Consider the following 18,051-nt stretch of genomic DNA (forward strand, 5'->3'; position numbering starts at 1 on the left):
TTAACATGCACTTCCAAGTTCCAAAAGGATGTGATGACTTCATGACTGTGAAGTTCACAAAGTATATTTTTGTTCTACGAAACTATGTGTTTGGTTGGTAAAAGAACCGCATTGAATAGACGGCAGAAGATCTAAAGAAACTATCAATCATGTATTTCAATGCTAAATACCCACGCTATCGTGGTCGGCAGAAATAGTCAATCTCATATCGATTGAACTTTTCAATGGCGACTTAATATGCAAATTAGGTACGCCTTTTTACAGAGGATGGTTCATAAAAAGATACAAGGATTCGTTTTTAAGAAATATTTTTGCAAAATTAAATTAAAGATATTAAATTAAATAATAATTTAAAAATTACAAATACAAATTTATACATGTCCAAAAAGACATATCAAGGTCTCATATGCACCTACAAATCACAAAATATCTAAAATATCTAAACAAAACCCTTTATGGAAAATCATTCGAAACTTTCATAGAGGGATAGACTATCCACAGACCGTGTGCCTATACTAAACGTCCCTCCCGTAGTACCCTCAAGAATGGCTGCATACCACAGAGAGGTACCGCTACAAACCGGGGTAAAAAACAAACAAAATTAAAGAAATTACGGGCCCTGGAAGAAACCTGCCTCCAGTCCAAAATCAAAACCATAAAGGGGTAAATCATAAAAGAAAATATCCGAAATATGTCTCACCTTGTGAAACTAATTTAAACGAATCTTGATACAAAACAAAAACAAAAAGGGGAATTGGCGGAGATGGTACACCGTAGTTTTGGCCTTGAGTCATTATCAACGACTCGTAACAAATGGGAGGTAACTGCTTTGTGTCTTACACAGCAGGGGCGTAGCGTAGCCAGCATTTTACTGTGGAGGGGCAAAGCTAAATATTCGTCCCCCTTTGTCAATTATACGTCCAGTTTTCAGCCATTTTAATGAAACTTTACTGTTTGTCGTCCCCATTTTATCCTTGGATTATTGGAGGGGTGGTGGCAACTTCCCTCTGGCTTACCCTGGCTACGTTACTGATTTCACTTTCAAGAAGTGGTGTGCGTTTTTGGAAGAAAAATTCAAATTATCTTTGTAATAAGGAGTTATGTGAGCAAAGGAATTCCTCGATCTGAGAGTTGCTTTGAGAGCACTCAAATCGATGAAATGTCCAGTTTGAGAGTCTCTCAAATCCAGGAAAACCCTCATTTGAGAGTACTCACAGATCGAAGAATTGTCCAATATGAGAGTCTCTCAAATCCATAAAATAGCTCGTTTGAGAGTTACTCTCAAATCGAGGAATTCTGCCAAATGAGAGTGATAGCGCCCTCACCATATCTGGCGACAATTCATACGAGCTGCATGAAAGAAAACAACGAGACGATTTCCGTATTTTTAAAGTTCAAATTTAAAAAATATCATATCAATTTATAATTACTCCTCAAGCCGAAGTTACCAGGTAAAATTAAACTGTATCATGATCACGGACGGTGTAGTACTATTGTCAAAAGGGAAGAAAAAGAATGCGGTTTCTTTATCGCAAGTTCCGTGTTTCAACAACCAAAGGCGTTAGCATGTAACTTGTACATGTTGTAAGCTTACTGAATGACTGACTCACTCTGCAATGGCCAATGCTCTGCCGATGAGAACCCAACGACGACGTAAGTTCCAATATTTTTATGATCTAATTGAGTACTAATTCATAAATAATTATGCAAAGTGAACCCAAACAGTAAAAATGTTATCCCATATCGAACAATTAAAATTTAAATATCAACTTTTAATATCTTTAATTTTTACAATAACACAACACTCTCAACCAGTGTCCGAAATAAGGAAAATATGGAGGTTGTCCCAAGGACAACTAAAGCATGAATTCTGCTTGTCCTCAAAATATTTTGGTTGTCCCCAAAATATAAATGTCATGTTTTTAGTACAAAGAATCCAAATAGTGCTTGTCCAGGGGATAAGTACATAGCTCAATATGGTTGTCCCCAGTGATTTTTGGACAAGAGGACAAGAGGATAAGCACTTATTTCGAACACTGCTCTCAACAGTACTTCATTTCGTGATCCTGAGACTGAGTGCTAGCCTAGCATCTTCTAAGTTATGATATTTTTCAGTAGATATCCACGAAAAAAGCTTATTCCCAAAAGTTTTGTTGATTCCGATTTTGCGTTTGCGAGTTAAACATGATTATTAGGCCAAGTAAAATAAAAAACATGTTTCACGTCCGGATTTTTGAAAAAAAAAGGAGGAAGAGGGGCTTTTATTTTTTATTTTTATCGCAAAATCGGTGTAAATACCCATAATTAGAGCTGTTTTAGCGTATACAATAATGCCTGGAAAAAGGAGGAGGCCTCTTTTTATTTCTTGTTCTGAGAGATAGACCCCCTCTAACTATCACAAAACCTTATAAAAGTGTTTCTTGTATATTAGCAAAGCTATAGAAAGCATCTACTTCCTAAACATATTTTTTGAAAAGTTATAACTGAATTTCAAAAAATAATAATAAAATTGAAGAAACCTCAAAAAAGGAAGCGGGAGGGGACGTGAAACATGTTTATTTTTTTATTTTGCCTTATGTGTATTACACTGTTCATGGGCCGTGGTGGCATAGGCCACTGTTGTAATTTCAAATTTGGTGATATTTTTGCTATAGCCAAAATAACAATTTCTCGATCATGAGAGGATGTACCTTCTGTGTCAGCGTACTTTTCATAGAATAACACGATCGCGCGACCTGCATGACCGAATCTTGACCTTGCCTAGCAACGATCGTGTGATTGGTCAATTCTCAAAAGCTGTGTTTGCGCTGTAAGCGCCGGTATTTGCGTAGTACGCTCGGCGCAATTAACTGTGCGTACCCAAGTTGGCTCTCATGATCGACAATTTAATATTTTGGCTATAAAGCGAATTAATCTGCAAGAATATTGGTACATAAACATTATGTAGTTAGAGGTATCCAGTGGTATAAAAATCTCAACTTTTTTTGAGAAAAGTGGGGGATGAGGCTGTACGTGGATCACAAAATGAGGCTGTGATCCCCCAGCACAGCATCATCCCCAACTTTTCTCACAAAAAGTTGAGATTTATATATCACTGGAAACCTCTGGTTACATAATGTTTATGTACAAAATATTTCTTGCGGATTAATTCGTTTAGCAAAGATATCTTGAAATTTGAATTTCGTTCTGGTATTCCAGAACAAAATTACAACACTTTGTCTATGGAGCAGTATAATTATACACATAATCATGCATAATCGGAATCAACTGAAATTTTGGGAATAAGCTTTTTTCATGGATATCTACTGGAAAATGTCGTAAAAAGAGGATGCTAGGATCACAAAATCGGAAATACTCCTTTAATGCTTAGGCCCTTACTGTTCATGATTTTAAAAATAGGACAAGGTGACTTTTAATTATTAATTATCTATTATTTTCTTTATTTAGTAGGCCTATCACAACTAATTATCTTGCCCGTTTTGACGGGAATCGGCATTTAATTATAATAATATGCTTACTTTTACACATAGTATATTAAGTGCAGTTATGCTGTTTGTTTATTCATCATTATTGTTGATATATGATTCATGTTAGAAAGTCAAGTAAAAGTCATTAAAAGTTATTTTTAAAGGAGAAAATCCAAAATTAAAATAATATAATTAAATATAAATTTAGCAATTTTGTTGTGTCCGAGGGTGCAAGATGGAACAGCTAAACCCTGGCAAAAACAACAAACGAGATGAAGCGATCTATGATCGTGAGTGACGTCATGCCGACCAAGAAATTAAATAATTATTGTATTAAATTTGTAAAACTCGCCCCAAAGCTTGTTACTTTTGCAGACAGCTTAAAACAAGAAAAGTGTGTCGTGCCTGTAATAATTTGTCATTTACATTGAAGTACGGTATGGCTCTGGTTTTTTTAACATGTATCAAAAGGCTAAATGACACTTTGGGAGACCCCAGCAGAAATACATGACCTATTTCCGGATAACTTTTTATATTTTTATGTAGTGTAGACCTAGGCCAATCTCCTATAGCTTAACAAAATTTGTCCCAGTTTTCTTTCTTTACTTGTGACCAGACCAAATGTCCAATTGTTAACGGAAATTTGTCAACCTAACAAAAGTGACTAATTTGTTTTGTTTACAAAATAAAACCAGATCAGCTCTGAGTATTCTGTTCAATATTTAATGAACACATGTTAATACAAGATCCAAAAAATCCAAGATTTACCTAAATAATTTCTAACATGAAAAAATGTTGAGCACTTGAAAATTATGTTTCGGACGTTACATTTTCCGTTAACAATCTTGCTCTATTTTTAAGATGGTCTAAGTGATTGTTTTATCATGTAAAACATACACAAATACTTTAAATGTTTGCCTCAGGGCAATATAAATCATTTTAAGTGCAAATTTTGTATCGGTTGAATGTTTTCAAATTATGGTGAAGCATTACTTAAATGGGTCTCATTTTCCGTTAACAGTTTTGTAACATCCGAAAGAATACATATTGTCTTATAATTATGTGAAGAACAATACTAGCTTTGAATTTCCATTATTAAGTTGAAGTAGACATGTCAACAAGTATCTAAATGAAAAATGATTTCACTTCCTCTTGACTTTATGTAAAATTTTGGCCACACAACATTTCCGTTAACAATGGTAACATCTGAATCAAATGTAACATCCGAGACAGAAAGAGTGACATTTTGTTGAAGAAATTTAATTAGAGGGGAAATAAAAAGGTCAAATGGATTGGAAATCATGGGAAGGCCATAGTAGAAATATTTTTTACCAAACCCAGGTTTGTTCTTTGAGTGTGCAAACCGTTAACATGTCAAGTTTGTTTCGGATGTTACAAGGCAAAATGTTAATGGAAAGTGAGGCCAATAACAGGGCATTGTAAGAAGATTTTAGAATATACACTTAAATGAATGTGAATTTCTAGTAAATATGGTGTACATCCTCATTTTCCTAATATTGCTGACTCCATTTCACCTTTGTAAACCTTGCTAGTGGAAAAAATTACAAGTTGTTAGCTCTACAATATCTATTGTCTCTATGTATAACACATAAGATAAAAAGCAACATAATTAATTTGGTTCACTCCTTTCAAATTAATTTCATTACTGACATATACACATGTCCTAAGAAATTTATTTTAAATTTGAAAAGCAACTTACACTGAATATTTCTCCATTACACTAGCAAAATACTTTGATTTAAAATGTGTTTGGATGTTACCCATTTTTGTTAACAAGTCCAAAATGAAGTTGTAATTTCAATAACCTTTATAATATTTTAGCATTAGATAATATCTAAAACTTATTGAAAATAATCAAGTAGCAATTTGTCATAATCATTTATTTCAAAATTGAAAAAAGCTGCATTTTCATAAAAAAGTGATCAGACTCAGTACACCGGTCGATCTTACCGTTTCCGATGTTGATTAAGATACTTCTTGCATCGATCCCGAGATGCGGAAAAACCAATAGTCATTTTGTCCCACATAAATGAATAAATAACAAAAACCCCCGATCCCCGGTGGACTCACCCAAAAGGTGACGTCACACCATATGATCGTCCTTATCCTCCTTGGTCTCCGACTGACACAGACGTGCCTATCGATTGTTCATAGCACTGTGTATCAATTTCTCGACCAAAGGCGAGATATCTGGTTGTAGTTTCACACCTTAGGTAAAACCCAACCGGTATTGGTCTGCTGAGTATAGTTTTGACGACATTTTCTGGCTTAAAAAATGACAAAAACGATCCAAAACTTAGCTACATATCGTGCCTCCGTTTGTATCACGGGACACACGAGCAATTCAAAATGGCCGCTCGTTGGCGCCATTCATTTTGTTTCCACGTAAAACAACCATTGCAGCCTGTAAGTTACAATAGATGTTTGTACATACACATTGTATTTCATGTACGGTAGGTTATTGTTGCTATGTTAGGGTGATTACTCTATCGTTATGTCTTCATTACCGTCCAATAAAGACGAGTTAATCAGATATTCATACGGTGGGGATTGGTAGGGACCCGTCTGACATTTTAGTAATAAAGTTAGCCAGTCCTTACTTTACCACTAACGTTAGCGACCAGCCTCCGTGCTCAGGTTTGCTTACTGGGCTTGAGTCGCGTGTTGGGGGGGGGGGTAGTGCCCCCCTCCCTTTCTCCTCGCCGCCTCGGCCCTGTCGGGCTTGCCCTTCCCTGGTGACGGAGCGGGACCCACACCGCTCTGTTTCACCCACAGGGAGTGCTCACGATCTTCTAGATGTCTTTCTTTTGCTTAGGACTCTCCGAGTTCCAGCTTGACGATTTGGATAGGCTCCGTCATCGCCATAAGACGAAGAAGAAATCTACCAAGGGCACTGGTAAGGTCGTCACGGTGGATTCTGCTGTGACAGCCCCTATGGGTCATGGCAGGTCTGCTTAAGGGGCTCGGTCCCCGGACAAGCAGGCGGTTCTTCGGGACGCTAAGCGTCAAAGGCTCAGCAGCCAGCGAAAGCACTGACTATACGTCGGAGCAAAGTAGCAGGCAGCAGAGCGGTAACCACCAGCGAAAACCCTAGCGGGTTTTGCAGCAGGAGGATACCAGTCGATCACGGTAGATTCTGCTGTGACAGCCCCTATGGGTCATGGCAGGTCTGCTTAAGGGGCTCCGGTCCCCGGACAAGCAAGCGGTTCCTTCGGGACTGCTAAGCGCGTCCAAAGGCTCAGCAGCCAGCGAAAGCACTGACTATACGTCGGAGCAAAGTAGCAGGCAGCAGAGCGGTAACCACCAGCGAAAACCCTAGCGGGTTTGTAGCAGGAGGATACCAGTCCTCTAGCGAAAATCCTCACGGGTTTTTAGCAGGAGGACACCCGTCTGTTGCAGGCATATCTACAGGCTCAAACAGCCACAGTAGTAGCCAGCGACGGGCAGCATGCAAAGGTACCCGGGCTTGCCTGGGTTGAACCCTAGCATGCATGGGTTCAGCAGAGGCGATACCGCTGCTAACGCTGTGGGTGTAGTCTTAGCAGAACCAACTGGGGTTGTCTGCGGCAGCGTTCCATGGCGGGACCGCCGAGTGATACCCTGGGCCCTAGAATAGCTGCTGGCTGTCCACAGGGACTGGCTGGCGATTATTCAGGGGTTGGGCCCGCAGTCTCTCACGGGACAGCGACCCAGGTGCATTCGGTGGCAGCTACAAAGACGAGCTCCGGCTTGACTTCAGTGGTAGCCGCTATGCACCCGCCCATAGCTGCCGTGAGTGGTCCGCCACACACAGCGACCTTGGGCGAAGCTCTAGAGGGTACAGTAAGTAGCTTGAACAGCCTAGCTGATCAACAACCCACTTATGTCCTCGAGAGCCAGCGGCGCGTGGGTGATCCATTACCGTCAATGGGTCAATTACCCTCTCTTGATCGATCACTGTTAAATCAACAGGGCATAGCTCCATTGATTGACGCTGCCTATTCAGGTGGCGAGGTGATTGATCGGGGGTATGCACGCTCAGCTACCCGTGGTACTAGGCAAGCTCCCTCTAGCCAAGGGACAGCCGGTATAGCGGGGGGGTGGGGGAACGCAGTGAGGCATGGGTACAGTGGTACACAGCCGGGAGCCCTCACGGGCACCTACGCTAGTACCGCGCCGGTACCACGCCAGCACACAGCTTGATCCCCCAAACAGGGAACGCAGTGTGGCGAGGGTACAGCGGTCCACAGTTGGGAACCCTCACGGTACCCACGCTGATACCGCACCGGTACCGCAGCACCCGCCTTAGTCGCCACAGTCTCTGTGGCAACAAGGGGGGGAGGCGGTGCTGGTACTGCAGTACCATGGGGTTACCCTGGTGGCGGATCCTTTCAGGGTCAGCTGCCGGCTGGGTATGCCCCGTGGTACCCGCCGCAGGGTGTTTCTTCCACGGCCTAGCACCGTGGCAAGTGTCGCCTAGCGATGGCCACGCAGTACCAACATCAGCTGTTGACCAGGCCAGCCGGCATGGGGCTAACCCAGATCTTGATCAGGGGAGGCCCTGTGCTGCTAGCGCTAGGACGACGGCTGCGAGAGCATGCGGACCCAGTGGTGCCATGGCGGATACCTCAGGGTCTTGCGGAGTACTCCCTCTTCTGCTGGCAGGTAGTCGGCGAGCCACACAGTGGTTATGCCTTCTTACCCGCTTTCAGATGCCGTCCTCAGTTACCGTCATCATCGGAGCATGATACGGATACTGTGGGCGAGGGAAAGGAGTCGGAAGCTGAGTCCGGTAGTGACATCACTACAGCTCCTGCCCCCGCTGCCCCGCGAGGGGAGCAACAGCACTGATCTTCCTCCGGACACCCCCTTAGGGGAGTCCATGGAGGAGGACCAGGGGATCCTTTCAGTAGGATGCTCAGCTGCTGCTTCCCCACAGGGGACGCCTGCACTCTCATTCCCGCAAACCTCACGGGTAGATATCGTGGGGCTGTCGAGCTCAGTAGAGCTATGGCCGCTGCTTGCACGCTTCCTCTGCGTGTAACGCGGGAGGACCCCGGGGCCTCCCTGAGGCGATCCGAGAGGGACCCAGATGTCGTCAAGCGTATCACGCTCAGACAACATCTGAGCTCTTCAGCGAGGTGAGCCTATTAGCGGTGCTAACAGCTAGCCTCAACGAGAGCTCCATGGGCCTAGCCCATAGGGTGTCCACTCAGCGCCGGGGGGAGGGGCCTGCCACTCCAATCGCTCAACGCGATGGAAAGGCAGGGTCCTTCTTCTCTTTGGATGCTTCTGCGCTACGGTGGAGGACCGTGCAAAGAAGCTACCAACGGGAGCACTCTGAAGAGGTCGGAAACTGCCCTTACCATGGGTAGGAGCTCCGACTTCAGCAGGCCGTGCACCACCAACAGTACCCGAGCCCACTACCTCTGCAGCACCCATTTCTGGGAGGCGCAAGGGTAGCACAGGAACAGCTGGCAAGCCCCGACGAAGAGCAAGCGCTCTTCCAAGGGAAGCTAGGCAGAGCATTCCTGGTGGGCTCAGCGGTTTTTCCACAGGGGGATCTCCCAGTGGACGGCCGCTTATGGCTTTCACCCAGAGGTGGGAAACCATCTCTCTGAGCGCCTGGGTATGGTCAGTGGTGAGTGGGGGTTACAGACTGGCAACCAGTCTCCCCACATTCGTCTGCACATTTCAGAGGTCCACAGTAGTGCCGTCAGACGGCCCCCAGCGTCGGGCACTACTGACAGGGATCACACAGCTTCTCACGAAGCGGGCGATTGTCCCGGTCTACCCCCGTTCTACGGGTGATCTTGGAGCCATTGGCTCCAAGGAAGACGGCGACGGGAGCCCCATCGGAACCGCAGGCTGTTGAACACGTTCTTCAGGCCCAAGAGGTTCAGAATGGGGACTCTCGCCTCGGTGCTAACCTGCCCCATCAGGGGTATGGGAACAGCATCGCTAGATCTCTCGGACGCCTATCTGCATATGCCAATCGCCTCTCAAGATCGGAGGCATCTGCGCTTCTAGGTACAGGATCATAATTATTAGTTTTGATTCCTGGGATCCGTCCTGTCCATCTCTCCCAGGGTGTTTAACTCTCTTGGTCAGAGCGGTGGCAGCGTACCTGAAGCACAGGGGTGTCAACATCAGTTGCTACCTGGACGTTTGGCTCATATACTGGACGCACTCCACTGAAGACTACGGGTCTCATGGGGTTGATAGTCCGTAGGGTGCGGGACCCTGGATTTTTGATCAGCTCAAAAAGTCCAGCGTGGTCCCGACGCATGAACACCACTATTTGTAGGGGCCCAGATCACCCCTCACGGAGGGGTTCGCGGTGCTCTCACCCGAGCGGGTGGCGAACATGGTGCGGTGTGCCTGACTCTTGGCGAGTCTCGGGCAAAACCCGCTGTGGCATGGATGAAGGTGGTAGGCCTAATGGCCAGTATGGTAGACCTCGTACTGTACTGCCGTTTCTACGTTAGGCTTACCCAACTACACCTTCTAGCCTGCTTGCAGGCCCAGTCGTCACCCAATATCCCTCGCGGTTCCATTGTCGGAGATCGCGCGAGAGGAACTCTGGTGGTGGACCCATCAGCCCAATTTGACCCAGGGTGTCAGGTTTCCTGCACCAGCGGTGCGTCACGTAGGGACGACCGACGCGTCAAAGCGGGGCTGGGGGTCCACATCCTGAGACTCCGTCTCGGGCCTATGGGGGCCATAGAGACAGAGTTTCACATCAACCTCCCTCGCTACGAGGAGGTGATCGTGGAATCACATACCGTTGTCCTGACGGATAACACAACCGTGGTAGCCTACCCCAACAGACAAGGGGACTCCGGGCCACCACGATTGAGCCTGCATGCACGACACCTGATAGGGTGGTGCAAGTTCAGGCAGATTACGATGAGAGCGATACACATCGCATGGCGTCACCAGCATCCTCGCGCACAATCTGTCACGAGGAAGGGTGTCGGGACCAGCAGAATGGTCCCTTGCTCGCAGGTCGCTCAGGCGATCTTCAAGGGGATGTACCACCCCTCGAAAGATCTGTTCGCATCTCATCGCCATAATCATCCACTGCGGTGTACTGCTCAAGGGTCGCAGACCCCAAGCATTCACCGTGGGCGCTCTGTCCATAGACTGGGGAGGGATGACAGCTTATGCAGTCCCTCCGATCTCACTACTCATGTGGGTGGTGGCCAAGATCGGGTGGGAAGACTGCATTGTCATTCTGCTAGCGGCAAGGCCGCTGGCACTCCCCGAGGTACCAGATCTACTCCGGATGCCCGGGCGGAGGTACCAGTCTATCACTAGAGCACCTGCAGTTAGCTGCATGGCCCTTACCAGGAACACGCAGCGGAGGGATACTGTTCATCAGAAGCTGTTTTCTCATCGCCGGGGCTAGAGCGGAAGTCTACCCTCCGTGCGTATAGCCAGAGTCTGGCTCCATACTACGCTTGGTGCAATGAGACAAATAGCTCTCCGCTAGAACCTATGTGCTGCTAGTTCGGAGTTTCTGACAGAAAAGTTCCAAGCAAGACTTCAGCGGGCCACTGGGGCCAGCTATAAGTCAGCTGTCCTCTCCATTCACCGAGGTTTGAGGCGAATTCGACTATCATAGCCGATGGTTACCTTATTAGTCTACGCCTCGACGGTATGTTCAGCAGTGTCTACCAAAAAGGAAAGTGATCCTCCTAAGGGATCCCAACACAGTCTTAGATTACTTTAAGGGTCACCCTTTTGACCTTCCGTCAAAAGCGGCGCTTAAATCGTAACTCTCAAGATGGCTTTCCGGTTTGGCGTTGGCTTCGGGACGGCGGTGCTGAGTTGCACACGGTCTCGAGGTTAGCTCCGTGTTCACAAACACTGGAGCGACACTGTTTCGGCGCTCTGTTCTCGTGACTACGAGCGGGCGCGGTGCATACCGACATTCGTCCCTCTCCAATCCCCAGGGTTGGGCAAGGTTCGGCTGAAGCCAAAGATAGGCTGGGGTGTCCGATAAGGCGCTGCAGCACTATTTCTTCGAACACAAGCCTTGCGAGGACTCACGACCGCATTCATCACCCTTACAGAGCCTTTCGGTCCAGCCGCTGTCGCAATGGCTGGTCCAGGTGTTGGTGGGGTCCGGGGATCGCGAAGGTTTCGCGTCCCACGACCCACTCGACACGAGCTATCTCATCATCTTGGGTATACCGTTCGGTTGTCCCTTGAGGAGATCTAGCAGGCGGTGTCCCGGAAGCCACCTTCGCCCTTCTCTACGATACTTCCGTTTACGTTAGTAATCAGAGGCGGGCGGGAGGTTTACCGGGACATTGTTGGCGATCATAATACGGTGGTGTACGGGTACCAGGTTTTCAGACTATACAGAATACTCAGCATGGTAAGAACCAGTGTCGCTATTCTTAACCACCAAACTTATTAAGTAAGGAGGTTTATGTCTGTGATCGCGTGGTCTTTTTTGTTTCCCGACCGTTGGGGAAAATATTTTCTGACCTCGCGAAAACCATCGTTACCGCTCCCGATCCCTGATCAGATGCTGACCAATCTTGTACCTCCATCCGTCGGTTACTTGCTAGATCGATCTTTCAGATGTTGATGCAAGAAGTATCTTAATCAACATCGGAAGCGGTAAGATCGACCGGTGTACTGAGTCTAGTCCCAAACAAAACTGTTTGGTAGACTCATAACCGGTGCGATCTTACCTTTCCGATGTTGATTATCCCGGACCTGCCACCCCTACAAGTTTGGTCCGAGTAGGGGATCCCAAGTCGGATAAGGGGCGATCATATGGTGTGACGTCACCTTTTGGGTGAGTCCACCGGGGATCGGGGTTTTGTTATTTATTCATTTATGTGGGACAAAATGACTATTGGTTTTTTTTTTTTTTTTTCGGGATCGATGCAAGAAGTATCTTAATCAACATCGGAAAGGTAAGATCGCACCGGTTATTAGTCTACCAAACATTTTTGTTTGGGACTATTTTAACATAAAATATATAAGTATGTACATGTGTTAGGCCTATATTGGAATCAATATGCACATATACCAGAAACGAAGCAGGAGAAATACTTACTATGCTTCATACAGCTTCATTATGTCTGATAAAACAATAAATTATCAATGGAAACAAATTAACTACTAAGAAAAATACTCTTACAATTAACAAGTTTCATGGATTATTTGTTAACACAGACTTATGAGCCGTTTTAATACGATCAGTTTTTGCATATTTTATATGTGTGCAAATGATAAATGATTGTGCCTTGCATTAAAAAATTTCTGAGTGTCCATCATGGCAACATACCTGTTGTATATGCAATGATCTCATGTTTGTTAATTCAACTTCCAACCATCAAACTTTGTAAAAATGTTAACATCATGTAACATCCGAATCACTGCCTTTAATTATACACGTATTTGCACATATTTTGAATCATTTGAATAATTTCAACAGGTTTTCTGATTCAAAGTGATTGATATTATGCTAAAATAGTGAAATATCCCAAATGTTACCCTCAATAAGTTCAATTAGATTGCAATTGCATGTTAACGTAATGTAACATCCAAAACACTCTTAAGTTGGGAAGACGTAAAAGAAAGCCTGATTATGATTGTAAGAAAGGTGTAGCCTTTTGTATTATCAACTTAATGCTTCAGAGAGCTAATTAATTTGGTTTATTATGATGTCCAGTGCACATTTACAATAAGGATGTGGGTAACAATGTATATGAATAAATGCCATGTATCAGTACATGTATATACATCTAAATTAAAAAATTTCTTCAGTTAAGATGAAAATATCATTTAATGATGATTAGACTTTCAAGTGATAGGTTTAATCATCTGACAGTGATTATCATTTACATTTTTGAACTAATATGAGCTTAGAAATAGGGCCAGATACCTGCAAATAATGCATGTTAACAAAATAATGTAACATCCGAAACCCACGAGTATCGAGAGTTACATTTTTACTATAAAGGCATTATCAAACTTATTTTGATATGTCAGTACTTGGTTATCATTACCTTGTTCACATATGGATTAGCAATATATGTGGATGAAATTAATTACATTTAGAGCATATTTTTGACCACCAAACCTGCTATTTTGCCCATTTTTCAGTTTCATATGCCTGAAAAGTTACCTAAAAGTGATCGCAGAATGGCCATATTTGGTCAATAGTAACTTGGACTCATTATTTTCCTATGACAACTAATTTGGTAACTAATGGGCATTACAGTAAGCAATATCTAGCTTTGGCAACAAGTTGCTTTTTTATGAAAAAATCTCATTTGGCCAAAGGGTCTACAAAGTTTACAGACCAAATGAACAGAATTAAGCTCCAAGTTTTGTATTTTCATAAAATTCAAGTCATCTGCTTTGAGAAATGACATATTTTAAGTGTCTTCTGTCAATTTCATTTTTACCCTCTCAGTTCACACTTTTGATACATGTTAAAAAAACCAGAGCCGTATCAGTATCACACTACACAAAGAACCCTGACAAAGAAAATGTGTGAGCTTTACTTCCTTTTTACAGGCTCCCGGTTTTATAGTCATGATCAGTGCAAGCTTAAATCTTCAATATAAATATATTTCTGTGTACAAAAAAATGTAAATTTATTCAAATGATGCTTTCTTCTGAAATTTGCCATTCTGAACTTGCTCGAGAAGTCTAGTCACAAATTCGCTCACCAATTAGGTTCACATTTGAGGCTAGAGAGTAGAGATCATTGCATTCAAAATCGAGTCGGATTCACTGAAGCATGACACCACTCACACCGCAGCCGATCACGACACAACAAGTGGGTGTTTGTTTTTATCATACCACTAAGGTGAACATCAAAGAACACCGCTAACCTAATATATTTTCGTATCTTGTCAGTGAGTGCGTATTTTACGCTTTATATCTAGTCAGTGAGAGCATATTTCACAAGGCCGATACGCGTGTACGGCGAGGTAAGCGTATAAAGGCGAATCGCGTAAACCGGGCGCGTAAAATGCACGCAACCTGTAATACACGGAACAGTCATCTATTTTTTGTAATATGTTTCCTATTTAGCAGGAATTAAAATGTTTAAAAACGTAATTATTTCAATATTTAGAATGACTTAGTGGTATGATAAATTCGTTATTAGGTTCAGCGTCGGTTTAGTACGGAAATAATCGTGCGCTCAGTGTCATACTGGGTTCAGCCTTGGCTTCACCCAGTATGACACTTCACGCACGATAATTTCCGTACCATACCTCCGCTTCACCTAATAACTAATAATATTATTATTTATTGTTCAGTGGTGATTTTACACAGCAGTTTGCTTGGCAAGAACATAGAGTACTAATTAACGCTTGTTATGTTGTCTTTTGCAGACTTGCCGGTCAAGTGATAAGTCCTAGTTTACCTTAAGTTAATGATGCATCTACTGTGTACAGCAGTCAAAACACTACTATGAAGGGCCTACTTATACATGTGTTGTTGCAGACTGTGATTCTTCTACTGGACACCTTCTCAGCACCTATGTTATTGTGAAGAAGCTTCTCTTCAAGAGTCCAACATGAGGCAACCAAGGAGCTATATTTACATGTTTGTGTGGCCATGGTAAATACATATTATCGGTACCAGTATTTCGGTGTTTTTTTTCAGTTTCTTCATTTATTATCCTGCCTGAATGACATTGTCAGATGTAAATCACCTTCCCATATTACGTTGTATACAAGTCATTCCGACAGGATAATAAAAGAAGTGGAAATACAAGTGTAATTTTTCACATATTCAAAAAGGTTTGAAAATCACAGACAACCGATTATGTAGCAGGAAACACTTGTATTTTTAACAATGTTATGTTGCCCCAATAAATGTCAAGACAAATCACAAATGCGATATACCTCAAAAATTGTACAGTTATACTGTATAATGTAGGCATCAAACTTACATGCATATATATTATATTATCAGAACAGACATCAAATTTATAATCTAAAATATTCTGAACTGATAATGTAATAAACACTTAAATGTGTATATAATACATGTTAATGATTTCTAAAATACATTTTGTCAGTTTTTTAGTGGCTTTTTAGTTTGACCTTTTCATTGTTTCTCAGCTGATCTATTTCTGTATTAATTTTGCTGAAAATATAAAATTGTATTTTTGTATGTCTGGTCATTTTCAAAATCAATGTTGTGAACTTCAAAAACTAAACATTTAAATTGTTTAACTAAACATGATGTTATTTAATTTTTCAATTAATCCACAAATATTTGGATTTAATTCACTACCGGTAATGTGTGTAAATTCCAAATTCGCAAGACATTTTAAGGAGACCCTGCACAAACGCTAAAGGGTTACCTTCCAGTGCAAGTCTTGAATGTACAAACGAATGAACAAACTGAAGGACACAAGTACCGGTACTGCTTGAGCTGGCTTTGTCACTGAAAATACCAGAAAACAAGTCACATTTATGATGAATTAATTATTATGCCAAACAAATGAGGTAAAACAAAAAAAATTGCTATTTCATTCTATGAGTGCCAACAATGCGTGTATTATAGCTCACCAACCTTATACAAAACCATGAATAACTCAATTTAGCAACAAAATTGAGCATTTGCACCAATGTCTTGAATTGGTTGATGATTGTATTCATATAGTTATTAAATTAAAGAAGACTTAAGGTAAAGGTAAACATTCTAAATTTTTTTTTTTTTTGATTGACAGATCATATGTGCCATACAAGCTATGGAGAAGCGTTCCGCATTATATTGGATCGGGAAAGGGAGACAAGACAAAGTCTATTATCATCATCAAAGAGGTTAGTACACCTGGTATCACATACCATATTCCCTTGTTTCAAGTGAACTTCTGTGAATTGTGTGCATTTTTTGTACTGCTGACTGAAACAAAAAAAATCTCAAACAGTGCATGTACAGTTAAATGCAATTTTGTGTGATACACGCAAAATACACTGTAAAATATGCACGATAAATGCGCATGTATGCGTCGCATCATGCAAGTTGAATCCACGCAGAGCACCACAAACTTCCGACAATCATGCAAGATGCTAACTGCTGCTTGTCCGAGAATTTTTTGTATAACAATATATAATATATTTAGTATAAAATGGGCAAAATCCCTAAAATTAATACCATATTGAGGTTTTTTTAGCTAGTTATTTGCTATGCAATATTTCTTCACTAAAGTGTTACTATAAAATTCTCCAATAAAGTGTTACTATTTTGATGTGACCCCTGGGCCTCATGGAAGAACATATGATACCTTAAAACATCCACTGAATGAGTAATCCAGGCAAAAGAAGAAATAAAACAAACAAAACAAAAACTATCTAGATGCACATGTCAAATCAGAAAGTGACTTGGAGCTTTTTGATAACTTAGACATGGACCAAACTGTGAATCAGGTGTCCTCTGCTCTCCTCTCTTCTCTCCCTTCCCTTTTCTTTGCCCACTCTATCCTCCCACTGTGCAAGTTAATATCTTTTGCTCTGAAGTCTTTTAAGACTTAAAAGTTAATCAATTAATATTTAAAATATAATGTTGCAAGATAATAAAAAACGAGATTTATTTAATTCCTATAACCTGGTTTTAAATATTTAGGCTACACATGAATTATAATGATTCCTTTTGTGTTTTTATGACAGGATGTGTCAAATATCAACGCTGCATTGAAGAGTGGTGAGCTGCCTCATCTTGTAATATTCAACGAAACCAACTACATTGTAGGAGATGGTGTGAACATACAGTGTATGGATAGCTCTGCAGGTGCCTTTCTCCAACTGATTGCCTTGTAAATGTATTTGTGTATATTCTCAGTTATCCAGGTATAAAAGATATCAAATAATTTAAATCTAGTCAACTGGAAATCTAGACAAAAAATAGTAAGTCCAGTTGACTATATTTAAATTGTCAACTTGATATCTTGTTTTATGTGTTTCAATTTGAGTACCTGTAACCTGTTGTGTACTGCTGGGGACAGGGGAGTGATAACCCTCTGAAAAAAATCAACATTGAACTTGAATAGCCTTGTGTGCATTTTTGCCTGAAATATGTGTAGTGTAAAATATACAAATTTTGCATGCTTTGTGTCACCTGACTAAGAAAACGTCACTGAAAATTACCTAGAATTTAGGGTTATAATATTGAGAAACCAAAACTTTGCATGATGATAAATTCCTCAACAAAAAAAACCCAGAAAAAATGGGTTCTCATTATTTATAGTCCTAAATCAAGATACAATTTTCTACTTTTATTAGTCAATTGCACACAAAGCATGTGGTATTTACAGTATTGCAGGCAAAAATTGCACTGGGCTATGGAAGAACAAATTGAACATCATGAACAATGTCATACTTTTTTAATGGGGTGATTGTGTCCCCGCATGTACCCGACTGTCTAACATTCATCCCACCAATGGTTGATTTAAGTGACAATTACCAATAATTACAGAACAGTTTTCGAAATGGATTCAAAATTTCATGTCAGACATTTAGGCTGTGTTAACCTTAAGATATACTGGGGTGTTTTTTTGTAACTTAACTGTTCATGCAAGATATATTTTTAG

At 42.0% G+C, this 18,051-nt stretch overlaps 1 long non-coding RNA gene across 1 annotated transcript; it reads left to right on the plus strand.

Annotated features, from left to right (window-relative positions):
- Positions 1–1,100: 1,100 nt before the first annotated feature.
- Positions 1,101–17,738, plus strand: LOC140168180 (uncharacterized). Its single transcript, XR_011861156.1, has 4 exons — positions 1,101–1,653; positions 14,843–15,071; positions 16,192–16,285; positions 17,132–17,738. It is a non-coding gene; the product is annotated as an uncharacterized lncRNA (long non-coding RNA).
- Positions 17,739–18,051: the final 313 nt, after the last annotated feature.

This window comes from Amphiura filiformis, chromosome 13 (genome assembly GCF_039555335.1).
Source record: "Amphiura filiformis chromosome 13, Afil_fr2py, whole genome shotgun sequence".
Taxonomy (NCBI): Eukaryota; Metazoa; Echinodermata; class Ophiuroidea; order Amphilepidida; family Amphiuridae; genus Amphiura; species Amphiura filiformis.